Source organism: Bison bison, unplaced genomic scaffold (genome assembly GCF_000754665.1).
Source record: "Bison bison bison isolate TAMUID 2011002044 unplaced genomic scaffold, Bison_UMD1.0 scf7180017864235, whole genome shotgun sequence".
Lineage (NCBI taxonomy): Eukaryota > Metazoa > Chordata > Mammalia > Artiodactyla > Bovidae > Bison > Bison bison.
In genome coordinates this window covers 3,551,436-3,563,404 of record NW_011494807.1, presented here as the reverse complement: position 1 = coordinate 3,563,404, position 11,969 = coordinate 3,551,436, and positions in this window count along the sequence as shown.

The following is an 11,969-nucleotide window of genomic DNA, read 5'->3' as shown; positions in this document are numbered from 1 at the left end:
TTTGGTAACAAATTTCTTGACTCTTCCCCTGCTCCTTACCATCCAAAGGCATTTCCTTTGTATATAATACTTCACTAGCCCCTCCTTACCTGGTTAATGCCCATTCTGCCTTCAGGTGCCATCCTGTCTCTACATCGCCTCCCCTGATTTCTTACCTGGGTAATTTCCTCTTAAAGTAGGCTTAATGATACCATGAATCTTTCCTCCTCAGCTATTGGAACAATTATAATTTTCCACAAGTTATCACTTGATTTACAAGATTACTTGACTACTGAAAGTCAGTGTATCTCAGGAGGCAGACTACTGGATTCTGATCCTGGCTAACACTCCCTAGCTGTGTCATGTTGGGCAATGTAATGAACCCTGCTTTGCCTGAGATACTGAATCTATAAAAGATACTTGCAATGCCTACCACATTGGGCTGTGGTGAGAACTAAATGAGTCAGTATACTAAACCACTTCAAATGGTGCCAGGCACAGACCAGTGCCCAATGAATGTCACCTACCATTGTGAAGTGTGGCCACCACGATCATGGAAGCTCCATAAAGATTATGCTTTGTCTTTCAAGTACAAACATAGGATTTGGCTTAGACTAAGTGCTTTGAAAGATTTGTTGAATATAATAATGGATACTTAAATTAATGGATTCAATTCTAAACCTGTCTTTATCTTAAGAAATGCTGGGATCATGAATTCCGTTCCATTATCCATGTTACATCAATCATGCAAATGTTAAAAAGCATAGGGCTTAAGATCAAATCTTTAAAAAAAAATAGTCCCCTAAATTATAGTTAAATCACTGATAACTCTTTGTATACACCATGAACTTTCATTCCATTGGGTGCTACCTAGCTATTTATTTGTCATGTCTAAAATAATAAACAATAAACATTTACCAGAGTATAAAGAATTCTGCCAGACATTTTTGGATAATAATGAATGAGTAGCTCTATTGGAGATGCTGGTTGGGAAGTTACAACATGAAGGTTAGAGCATAATATCAAACAAAGGCCCTCATGCTAAGTACCAAAAGAGGAATAGACAAGTTCTGTTGGTGGTGACAGATAGTAAAGGACTTTTAGTCGTAGATCAAGGAAAATGGAAAAATCCAAAATTACTTATGTTTGGCTCTCCCCGCATCTACCAAGTCCATCATTTTATTAACATGTAAAATGACTCTGAGTTACTTTTCCTACCCTGTTGTGGCCTGTATCTGCTATGTTCTCCTCTAATGGTTTGTTTTAAAGTTTTATAGATGTAGACAGTTTAACTCAAACATTTCCACTGTATTAACTTTCTTAGTCTTAAAAATCTAAAATATCCTAATGATTGTAAGTACAATAAAAGTATATAATAAAAAGTAGTTATTTCATATAAAATACATCTTTTTTAAAATTTCATGTAATTGGGTCTCTGTTTCAGTGAAGGAGCAAAAGAAATACACATGGAGAAAATAAGACAATCAATGGTTGCCAGGGTGGAATGAGAAGAGATGAATAGGCAGAACGCAGAGGCTTCTCAAGGCATGAAATACTGGCACGATTTTACAATGATGGACACATGTTATTCAGCCACACCAAGAAAGAACCCTAAGATAAACTATGGACTTTGGGTGATTGCTGTATGTTAATATAGGTTCATCTCTGATTTTTAAAAAATGTATCTTTGTGGTGAGAGATGTTGATAATGGGGGAAGCAATGCACATATGGGGGAAAGGGTGTATGGAAAGTCTTCCCGTCCTTATACATATACAGGGTGCATATATTGAGCATATTATAGCAGAAAGACAGAAAGGAAAGAATCTGGGCTTCGGATGACATCTCTAACTACTGTGCTCACCTTCCAGGTACTGCTAAGTCACTTCGACTCTGTGCGACCCCATAGACATCAGCGCACCAGGCGCCCCCGTCCCTGGGATTCTCCAGGCAAGAACACTGGAGTGGGTTGCCATTTCCTTCTCCAATGCATGAAAGTGAAAAGTGAAAGTGAAGCCACTCAGTCGTGTCCGACTCTTAGCGACCCCATGGACTGCAGCCCACAGGGCTTCTCATGGAGCTTGGAAATCATACCTTCAGACCCAGGAGATTTCTCCTACCCCTTTTTTCCCCCTGTAGTAGTAAACTTAGCAGTGTGCAACTGAGCTGTAGACAGGGGGCAGCGGGTCCCCTCACCAGCCACGCTGATTAGGGGCTGCAAGTGAGTCGTGTGCTCTGCCACCACTGTTCAAATCCACGGGATTCTCCAGGCAAGAGTACTGGAATGGGGTGCCATTGCCTTCTCCACTTCCAGGTACATGAAAAACTAAATATGCTTGTTACTGACAACCCTTCATTGACTATTCTGTTACAAGCAGACAGAATTATGTGGCGTATTAGTGTCCCTTGGCCAACACACTGCAAGACCACACAGTATCAAAAATATAAAAACTGGGTTATTTTTGAAACGGTCCACGTGAATCAGAGAAATGTCTGGAACACGGCAGTGGACTGGCTCGTGGGAGTTAAGGAATTGTGGGTTCTGCCATTTTAATGCCGGCACCAACCAGTTAAGTGAATGGTAGTGATCAAGTCATGTATTTTCTTTTGTGTGCAATTTCCTTACCTGTGAAGTACGGGGTTTACACTAAGAAAGAAAGCACCTAAGTCCTTTTCATCACTAACATTCTCTGACTTTGTGTTTATAGTAGTATGCAGGGCTGGGTTCCCCCAGGAAGCAGACTGAATCAGAGATGAGCATTGAGGAGGTTTATTAGGAAGTGCTCTTAGGATCACCACCTGGGGAGGAGCTGGGGATTGGCCAGAGGGAGCAAAAGAGCCACAATGCAATCTTAATGGAAGCTGAAGCTGGGATGTTGGAGTGAGAAGGCCAGGTCTTATTATCCCACATCAGTGAGTCAGTGGAGGAGGCTGTCCCAGGACGTGTGCAACCTTGGATGAAGGTCTTTCTCTTCAGCAAATGGAACCCATGTAAAGGACTGGGGGCAGAGGGCCTTATGTGGGGAGTACTCTCAGCAGGGGGAGAATAGGCTTTCACTTCTGAAGGGGATCTAAGCAGTGCCATAAGCCATCTGCCATGGATAGGAACCAAAGCTGATTTGTGTTATCAACATAAGGTTGACATTATGATCTTTCCATTTGAATAAGAACAATCAGTATGGAAAACTTTTAAACCTTCATAACAGTTGAGAGAACTGTAGAATGAATCTATTCCTTCCCTCAGCCTCAATAATGGTCCACATTCTGCCACTCTTGTTCCATATCGTCTTCACGTCTACCTTTTACTCCTTTTGCTGGAGTATGTTAAAGCAAATTCAAAATATTATACTAGTCACTTACGGTTGATTAAACTCAACATAATACAGGGTGTCCATATGTGTCTCTAATCTTAGAGGTTTTCATTGACTAGATTATTATTTTAAATTAACAATATCAATAACATACAGCCTGACTCTACGAGTTCATGTCAAGGGCTTCTCATGGAGCTCGGAAATCATACCTTCGGACCCAGGAGATTTCCCCTACCCCTCTTTTCCCCCTGTAGTAGTAAACTTAGCAGTGTGCAACTGGGCTGTAGACAGGGGGCAGCGGGTCCCCTCACCAGCCACGCTGATTAGGGGCTGCAAGTGAGTCGTGTGCTCTGCCACCACTGTTCAGATGAACAATGGCCAGCTATGAAGCATTACTTGGTAAATGATAACTTTGTGGTTTCCAGTGTCAATAGATTCAGGTTTCAAAATGGTGTTTGTTTTATCTATGCTCGCACTTTTCCAAAACTTTTTCACATAATGGCCATGTTCGAGCTGTCTCATTTCCAAACAACCATGTCCAGTGACTCTCGAATAAAATGGAGGGTCTCAGGCCTGCCCCTGTAAAAGGGGTGTCAGACCTAAAGGGGTGACAAACAAAACCAAAGGTTTGATTCCTCCTAAAAGCCAACTGGGGACTTTGCTGGTGATCCAGTGGTTAAGAATCTGCCTTGTAATGCAGGGGGTGTGGGTTTAATCCCTGGTCAGGGAACTAAGGTCCCATATATGGGCAACTAGGCCCTCAGGCCAAGACTACTGAGCCAGCATGCTCTGGAACTTGAGAGGCCTGCAGGCCATGACAAAGACTCCGTCCGCTGCACCCAAGAGCAGATGCAGCCAAAAATGTTAAAAAGTCAATTGGTAGGCTAGGGGAAAAGTCCAGACTGAACCATGTCTTGATGTATATGTTATCTCAGGAATTCATATGAGGGATCTGCTCCTTACTTTGCTTTCTGGAAAGTGCATCTTTAACTCCGTGCCATTTTCCTCCTTAACGGAAGCCCGACTGCAAAGCTAGACAAATGTTTTCGAATGCTTAAGTGATTGTCAAGAAGCCTGAAGGCCTGACAGAATGGCTTCAGCCACTGCTCCGCGCTGCATCTTTATCCAGGAGCACAGCACTAGTTCCTATTTATGGACTGCACCCTGCTCCGTGGGCAGAACACACAGCACAACTACCAGAGCAAGACAGATGAGGACTAGAGACTGCAGAGCCGGAGAAAACTCTAACTCAAAAAGATACGTGCACTCCAGCGTTCACTGCAGCACTATTTACAATAGCCGAGACATGGACGCAACCTAAATGTCCATCAACAGACAAATGGATAAAGAAGATGTGGTACATAAATGTTAATCAGAATAAAGAATGAAATAATGCCACTTGTAGCAACATGGATAGATCTAGAGATTAACATACTAAATGAAATCAATCAGACAAACAAGCTCTAGCCATGGCATCCAGAGAAAAAGAAATAAAAAGGAATCCAAAGTGGAAAAGAAGTGAAACTGTCACTGTCTGCAGATGACACGGTACTATACATAGAAAATCCTAAACATGCTACCAGAAAACCACTAGAACTCAGCAATGAACTTGGTAATGTTGCAGAGTACAAAATTAATACACAGAAATCTCTTGCATTTCTATATACCAACAACGAGAGATTGGAAAGAGAAATTAAGGAAACAATCACACTTACCATCACATCAAAAAGAATAAAATACCTACTAATAAATCTATGTAAGGAGGCAAAAGACTTGTACTCTGAAAACTATAAGAAGCTGATGATAGAAACTGACTGAACATGACACAGATGGAAAGATATGCCATATACACCATATTCTTGTAGTAGAAAAATCAATATACTGCCCAAAGCAATCTATAAATCCAATGCAATCCCTATCAATTTACCAGTGACTTTTTTTTTCCAGATTTAGAACAAAAAAAAAAAATCTTAAAATTTGTATGGAAACATGGAAGATCCTGAATAGCTAAAGCAATCTTGAGTAAGAAAAATAGAGCTGGAGGAATCAGGTGCCTTGATTTCAGGCTAAGCTACAGTCATCAAAACATTATGGTACTCACACAAAGACAGACTTATAGATCAATGGAACTGGACTGAAAGCCCAGAAATAAACCCACATACCTATAATCAATGAATCTTTGACAAAAGAGGCAATAGTATACAATGGGAAAAAAACAGTCTCTTCAAAAAGTGGTGCCAGGAAAACTGGATTGCTACATGTAAAAGAATAAAATAAAACGTTCTCTAGTACCATATATAAAAATAAACTAAAAATGGCTTAAAGACCTAAATGTAACCTATAAACATATAAAACAGAGGAAAACACAATACTCTTTTGATATTTTGATCCACCTCTCAGAATAAGAAAAATAAAAATAAGTGGTACGTAATTAAAGTTTTTGCACAGCATAGAAAGCCATTAACAAAATGAAAAGGCAACCTACAGAATGACAAAATATTTGCATATGACTGACAATAGATTAATTTCTAAAATTTAAAAACAGCTCACACATCTCAGTATCAAAAAAACCACCCAATCAGAAACTGGGCAGAATATATAAATAGACATTTAACCAAAGAAGACATATAGATGGCCAAAAAGCACATGAACAGATGCTCAACGTTGCTAAATGTAAGATAAATGCAAATCAAAACTATAATCAGGAGTTACCTCAAACCAGTCAGAATGGCCATCATCAAAAAATCTATAAACAATAAATGCTTGAGAGGGTGTGGAGAAAAAAGAACCCTCCTACACTGCTGGTGGGAATGTCAATTGCTAGAACCACTATGGAGAACAGTATGGAGTTTCCTTAAAAAACTAAAAATAGTGTTACCATACGATCCAGCAATCCCCTCCCTGGGCATATATTTGGAGAAAACCATAGTTCAAAAAGATAACATGCTCTATAATATTCAAATTATGGCAGAAAGCAAAGAAGAATTAAAAAGCCTCTTGATGAAAGTGAAAGAGGAAAGTAAAACAGTTGGCTTAAAACTCAACATTCAGAAAACTAAGATCATGGCATCGGGTCCCATCACTGCATGGCAAATAGATGGGGAAACAATGGAAACAGTGAGAGACTTCCCTTTTTGGGCTTCAATATCACTGCATTTGGTGACTGCAGCCATGAAATTAAAAAACATTTGCTCCTTGAAAGAAAAGCTATGACCAACCTAGACAGCTTATTAAAAAGCAGAGATATTACTTTGCCAACAAAGGTCTGTCTAGTCAAAGTTATGGTTTTTCCGGTAGTCATGTATGGATGTGAGAGTTGGACTGTGAAGAAAGCTGAGCACCGAAGAATTGATGCTTTCAAACTGTGGTGTTGGAGAAGACTCTTGAGAGTCCCTTGGACTGCAAGGAGATCCAACCAGTCCATCCTAAAGGAGATCAGTCCTGGGTGTTCACTGAAGGACTGATGCTAAAGCTGAAACTCCAGTAGTTTGGCCACCTGATGCAAAGAGCTGACTCTTTGGAAAAGACCCTGATGCTGGGAAGGACTGAAGGCAGGAGGAGAAGGGGATGTGAGAGAATGAGATGGTTGGATGGCATCACCGACTCAATGGACATGAGTGTGAGCAAGTTCTTGGAGTTGCTGATGGACAGGGAGGCCTGGCGTGCTGCAGTCCTTGGGGTCGCAAAGAGTCGGACATGACTGAGCAACTGAACTCAACAACATTCAAAGCAGCACTATTTATAATAGCCATGACCTGGAAGCAAACTAAATGTTCATTGACAGACAAATGATCCAGAAGATGTGGTTCACATATACAGTGGAATGTTACTCAGCCATAAAAAGAATGAAATAAGGGCATTTGCAGCAGCATGGCTGGACCTAGAGAGAGATTACCATACTAAGTGAAGTCAGCCAGATAGAGAAAGGTAAATATATGTTATCATTTATATGTGGAAGTTAAAAAATGATACAAATGAACTTTAGAAAACAGAAACAGACTCACAGATATAGAAAATAAACTTACGGCTGTCAAAGAGAAAGGGCAGGGATGGACAAATTAAGAGTTTGGGATTAACAGATACAAACTACTATATATAAAGTAGATAAACAACAAGGACCTATTGTGTAGCACTCAAATATTTAAGGGAACTATATTTAATATCTTGTAATAACCTATAACAGAAAAGATTATACATATAGCTGAATTACTTTGCTGCACACCTGAAACTCACATAACATTGCAAATCAACTATACTTCAATACAAAAAATTATTTTTAAAAGACTAAAAACAAAAAACTTTTGTAGCTCAATTGTGAGGAAAAGTCAGGTAAACATGGCAATCTAATAAGAACAGTTACTTAGAAGTATAGAAATAAACTAAATACTATACATCTGAACACAAAATCTGGAAGCTTCTTTATGACTAAAAGTGCTTAGACACTTGTGAAAATACTGTATCTACATATATCACCTTACTGTAGTCTAAGAAATTTAATTTTTTTCTCATGCTGCTTCAAAAGTTGCTCAAATGTGTTCAAGGTTTGAAAGGCAAAAGACACAGAATATGCTTGGAGAGTGAAATAATAACCTTACAGGATGTTTCCAGAATGCTCATAAAAGATTTTTATTTGTATGCATCTGTTTCAGGGTCCCAAAATAGAATATAGTTTTAGTAATTCTTCTAAAGTTCAAATATCATTAAGACTGGATAAGAATCAGTGAAATTATTTTAAGAAATAAAACTTAAACATTAGATGAAAAAATCCTAAGAAAAATATTAGCAGATGAAACTTTTTCTAAGACTGCAAGGTTAATTTAACATTAGAAAATCAACTACAGACATTCATTACAGTAACAGAGAAAAATCATGTGCTTATCTCAATAATTCAAAAGTATTTGACAAAATGGAATACACATTCATAATAAAAACCTCTTAAAGAAGGAAAGAACTATACTTACTATATACTGATAAAGGGTATCTATAGTAAACATCACATTTAATGGTGAAAAGTTCACAGCATTTTCTTTTAAGTCAGAAACAGACAACGCTGCCTGCTATTAAAAATTCAGCCTTACTACAGAGAAATTTAGGCAAGAAAAATAAAAAGTATAAACACTGGAAAGTAACAAAACTATATTCCATTTATAAAACCATTGTGTAGAAGAAAATAATCTATACAGAATTAAAAAATGCCTAATACAAAACCAATATACAAAATCCAATCACATTTCTATACTCTAGCATAAATATTAATAGTTAAATATAATTTTTGAGAGATGCCATTAATACATCTTCAGAAGCATAGAGATTATAGGAGTGAATTTAAATGATGTATAAAACTCCTATGAATAAAATTATAAAGCTTTTTGAAAATATGAGAAATTAAATCTTATATTCATGGATTGAAAAGTTCAACATCACATAATTGTCAGTGTTCCTTAAATTCAACTTGATTGCAATAAAATTCCCTAAAGTTTATTTTCCTATGAAATTGAGAAGCTGACTCTAATTTTTATATGGAAAATCAAGGAGTCAAGGGGAAATTTAACTTTATAGATAGCACCATTTACAATGAAACAATAATTGATTCAGTATGGTATCAATTTAGGGACAAATTGAGCAAAAGAACAGAAAAAAAAGTACATACATACTTAGTTTATAACAGTAGTCATTGCATTTCAGGAACTTTTCAATAAATGATGCTGGGACTATCCATATGGTAAAAAATGAAATTGTGTCTATACCTTATGCCACATATGAAAATCAATTCCAGGTGAATTAAAGACTTAAACGTACAGGGTAAAATCATAAAACTCTTAGAAGACAATATAAGAGACTATCTTTATAAGCCAGGATTAGGTTTGGTTTTCTTAAATAAGACTCAAAAACCCCATGAACTATACAGACAAAGTGATAAATTAAACTTCATTAAAACTAACAACCTCAGTTCAACGTTTACCATTAAGATAGTGAAAGGACATGCCACGAATCAAGAGAAGATATTTGTAAAATACATAACAAGAGAAAATGGGCAATGGAAAAGAAAACAGGCTCCTCACAGAAGAAGAAATCCAGATGGCCAATGAGAACATGGCCTTCATAAAAATACCTCACTACTGAGTAACTCAAGAGCAAATCACAGTAACTATCCATTTGTTACCACTAAATGGGCAAAAAATAATAATAATCAGATACAATCAAGTATTGGTGAAGGGATGCACAATTTATTTATATCTATCTATCTATCTATCTATCTATCTATCTATCTATACTGTATGTTCGGAGAAGGCAATGGCACCCCACTCCAGTACTCTTGCCTGGCAAATCCCATGGAGGGCCTGGTGGGCTGTAGTCCATGGGGTTGCTAAGAGTCAGACACAACTGAGTGACTTCTCTTTCACTTTTCATTTTCATGCATTGGAGAAGGAAATGGCAACCCACTCCAATGTTCTTGCCTGGAGAATCCCAGGGACGGGGGAGCCTGCTGGGCTGCTGTCTATGGGGTCTCACAGAGTCAGACATGACTGAAACGACTTAGCAGCAGCATACTGTATGTTAATGGAAGAGTAAATCCATACATTCAGTGCAGAGAATAATTTGGCCTCATCAGTAAATAAAGATGTACAAACCCAGTAATTCCACTCCCAAGAGAAATTCTACAGTGATGACCAGGAAAAATGTATAAAATCTTTATAGCAGCAGAAACTGGATATAATCCAGATTTCCACTAACAACGGAATGATGAAAACAGCAGTGAATATAAGTGAATCATATACCATGCTCCATGCAGCAAAATGGCTAACTCTTAGGAACACAGTGTCATATGAAAGCAAGCCAGAAAGAATATATATAATATGATTCTATGTATATAAAGTTCCTTTACCAACAAAGGTCCGTCTAGTCAAGGCTATGGTTTTTCCTGTGGTCATGTATGGATGTGAGAGTTGGACTGTGAAGAAGGCTGAGCACTGAAGAACTGATGCTTTTGAACTGTGGTGTTGGAGAAGATCTTGTGGTGTTGAGAGTCCCTTGGACTGCAAGGAGATCCAACCAGTCCATTCTGAAGGAGATCAGCCCTGGGATTTCTTTGGAAGGAATGATGCCAAAGCTGAAACTCCAGTACTTTGGCCACCTCATGCGAAGAGTTGACTCATTGGGAAACTCTGGGAGGGATTGGGGGCAGGAGGAGAAGGGGACGACAGAGGATGAGATGGCTGGATGGCATCACTGACTCGATGGACGTGAGTCTGAGTGAACTCCGGGAGTTGGTGATGGACAGGGAGGCCTGGCGTGCTGCGATTCATGGGGTGGCAGAGAGTCAGACACGACTGAGTGACTGAACTGACTGACTGATATAAAGTCCAAAACATGCAGAAATCCTTAAAAAATTATTATTGTTTTTTTACAGAAGGACACACATAGTAAAATTACATATTAAAATTGTAGTGAAAGTGTTAGTCACTCAGTCGTGTCAGACTCTGCCACCCCATGGACTGCAGCCAGCCAGGCTCCTCTGTCCATGGGATTGTCTAGGCAAGAATACTGGAGTGTCCCTATTAAAATCATAAGGGGCTGCTAATTGAAAAAAAATTCAGATGGGAGGAGATGGGGACACTGGATTAGAGTGGAGTTCAAAGATCTTGAAAGGCAACACTTACGTCCTTATACTACATATTCATTGTATCATTATTCTTCATACTTTACCTGTATTTTAAATATTCTTATCAGCTTGATAGTCAAAGTTTTTAAAAAGAGATATTAGCTGTAGCGATCTTTACACCGATTAAACCTAGCTTGTGGTTTTTAAGATATTTTCCTACAGAAATCATTTCCTAACATTAATATTGGAATAGAAGTAAAAAATAAACCCTCATTATCCCAATAAACATGACAGAAAATCTTCAAAGAGAAACAGCAGGCAGAGGAGGAGAAAGAGGATAAAATAATCAGCCTCCACAGGAAGCCAAAAGTCTCCCCTGAAAAAGGAGCAAGAGAGATACAGATCCCGCCCCCCATTCCCCCTTGCCCCTCCCCCTCCAGGCCAACAGCGCCTTTAATTCCGTGATAAGGCTGTAAATTCTCTTTGCTGGCCTGGAGTTCAGTGTAAACACTCCAAGACCCTGAGGGACCACAGAGAGAGAGAAACGGCCAGGCTCTGACGGCTTCTCCTCTGGGGGGAATGCTTACTATCAACTGTTGAATCACAAAACCCAAACTCTCCGCATCTATCAAGGGATAGAGTGCGTCTCTGGGGCGGGCAAGGTATCTGGCGTTGGGGGAGGGGGGCCGGGCCAGGCCGGCAGGGTCCCGGGACGCCCAGCAGGGCGCAGCCACAGGCCCGTCCCCCTCCCTCCTCCTCCCCAACGACCTCGCCTCCACCTCGCAGAATAGCTCAGCACCTTCCTCCTCCCGCATCTAACTGGCCTAGATGAACGAAAACATAGATAATATTCCCGAAGTGCCACTTGGGGAATGAAAAAGGAAGACGCGCTGGCACGAAGTTGATAGATACTTCTTTCCACGTTCACGTGGCAGATGAAAGCACAGCTTATAATTCAAGTGGGTGTCTTGCGATTCCTTCCCAAGAAGGAAACACACGATGTGTGCGCGGCAAGGAAAGCTCAGCCGCTTGGGGGAGAGCAGCCTGCTTGCCCTCTACGGGCAGAGCCAGCCCCAAA